The sequence below is a fragment of the Trachemys scripta genome, chromosome 1 (assembly GCF_013100865.1).
Source record: "Trachemys scripta elegans isolate TJP31775 chromosome 1, CAS_Tse_1.0, whole genome shotgun sequence".
NCBI lineage: Eukaryota > Metazoa > Chordata > Testudines > Emydidae > Trachemys > Trachemys scripta.
Genome location: NC_048298.1, coordinates 19,479,201 through 19,481,448, shown reverse-complemented (window position 1 = coordinate 19,481,448; position 2,248 = coordinate 19,479,201). Strand labels below are relative to the sequence as shown.

The following is a 2,248-nucleotide window of genomic DNA, read 5'->3' as shown; positions in this document are numbered from 1 at the left end:
TATCTTTTCCCTGTGTCCTGGTGGTGTCTGAGGGCAGAGTGGAATGGAGAGGGCTCAGAGGCATAGCAGGGACAGTTATGCTTCATACCTGAAGGCATTGGTTGATCTATCTCTTCCCACCCCACTCTTCCCAATAACCAGGATGGAGATATCCAATAAATTATATGGGATAGAACAGTAAGAGACTCAGTGGTACTTTATGACCTGCATTACCCTAGTATCTGAGCACCTCACAATCTTTAATGTATTTATCCTGATATGACCCCTGGGAGGTAGGGCAGAGTTTTCAATTAGCAATAATCGCGCCTCGGATTAACCTCATTGGCTACGATACTGCCACTGCAGTATTCCATTCTACAGGTGGGAAACGGAGGTACAGAGAGGCTAAGTGACTTGCCTAATGTCATACAGGAAGCCAGTGGAAAAGCAGATGCTTGAACCCAGGTCTCCTGTAAGAGAAACAACTCAGGACAAAAATGAAGTTGAGATGAAAAGAAATATGGGGACAGAAACAATGAAAGCTCAGAGGAATGTAAGAGAGAAATGGGGCCATTTCAGAAAAAAAAAAGAAAATGAAAATTGGAGGAAAGATTATAGGAGTTCATATTATAGCTGTTACATGCCAGTCAGGCAGAGGAGGGGGTGGGAGAGCCCCCATGTTCTCCATAGGTTGCGGAATACAGGGAAGCAGCCTCCTATCAGCTCCAGAAGAGGAAGGGGGGAGATATCTGATGTAAACCTTGTGGAGAGATGTGCACCTGCTATCTGCCTACTGAAAACATCAGGAGTATCAGGCCATTTTGAGAATTTGCTCTGTACATTCATCTTCATCCCCAAAAGTCAGCAACTGCGAACCAATCCTGTGGATACCATCAAAGCCTGAAATGATTAGATTTACTCATTGTAGTAGGTAAATAAGGTGATGCACAGTTCAGTTCTTTGATGCTACTAATTAATCAGTCAGTTATTTAAAAATTAGCCTCCAGCAAAAATATTTAAAATGTCTATCTTGATGCTGAAGGATTCTTTAGATTCAGTCTCAGACAATGAATAAGTAAGCCTAGCCTTAGGCTCTAAAAAGATTTTCCTTACATTGTAGTCATCATATCCTGGTAATCTCCTCTTGTGATCCTGAATGAGTAGAAAGTGTGGGTGGGCAGAAAACTCTGCCTCTTCTTTCTGGGCCAATGTTTTTTTTTATCATTTTGTTAGCCTCCCACTGTGTAAAACAGAGATGTCCATAAATGAAGGCTGACAGCCTAATTGTCCTCTCCCATTGGCATAACTCCATTATGCTACTCATGGAGCTACTCCTGATTTACACTAGCAAGACAGGAATATTAGGCCCTGAGTCTGCAATGGCATTCCAAAATGTCCACCTTGTGGTGTTGAAGAGCACTGCTTTCTTTGGCTTTAAGCCTTGGAGCAGTGGTTTTCAACATTTTTTCATTTCCGAACCCTTAAAAAATGTCAAATGGAGGTGCAGACTTCTTTGGACATCTTAGACGTAGTCTGCGGAACCTCGGGGCTCCATGGCTTACAGGTTGAAAACCACTGCCCTACAGCATAGAGAGCCTCCTATTGACACCTGTTAGTGAGCTGGGAGAGGACTGGACAAGAACTGCTTAAGAATTCCAGATGAACAGGGGAGGGAGATCTCTACTGGCTTCTGTTGGTGAGAAAGGGGAAACGACGGACTAGGCCAAACCGCATTTGCATTTCTGTTATGTAACAGTCTGTAACATTTTGATCAAAATTCAGTTAAGTTTTAAGTTTGGTGGTAATAAAATGTTATTATTCCTGTTGGGTAACAAATGCACAAGAGAACTGAATGAAATGTGTATGGGGTGAGGGGTCTCCCTAAACAAACCAGTCTGCATAGCTGGGTACTGGTCTCTAATAAGGCATCTTAACTATAGCTAGTATGTGTATTTTCCCCTATGGGTATTTTTGACAAAACCAAAAAAAGATTAATTCTCACCCATATGATTTCCCTCAAAATGTTTGTGTATTTGGCAAAAGCTAAACAACCAAAAGAATTTGATTGGAAAAAATTGAAATTTTCCACAAAAAAACAGGCAATTTTTGGGAAAAATTCATTTAGTCAAAAGCACAATTTTCCCCCTGAAAAAACAGTTATGATGGAAAATTTTTGACCGCCCTATTCCATCCTGTTTCCTGAATCGCAGAACCAGCTCATTTATTTCACATTGAATTTTTCAGTAAATTGCATGAAAATCCTGGGTCA

General features: G+C 41.2%; 1 non-coding gene across 1 annotated transcript; it reads right to left on the bottom strand.

Moving 5' to 3' along the window:
- Nucleotides 1–217: 217 nt before the first annotated feature.
- On the bottom strand, nucleotides 218–351 carry LOC117871432. The gene has a single exon (XR_004644232.1). It is a non-coding gene; the product is annotated as a U4 spliceosomal RNA (small nuclear RNA).
- Nucleotides 352–2,248: the final 1,897 nt, after the last annotated feature.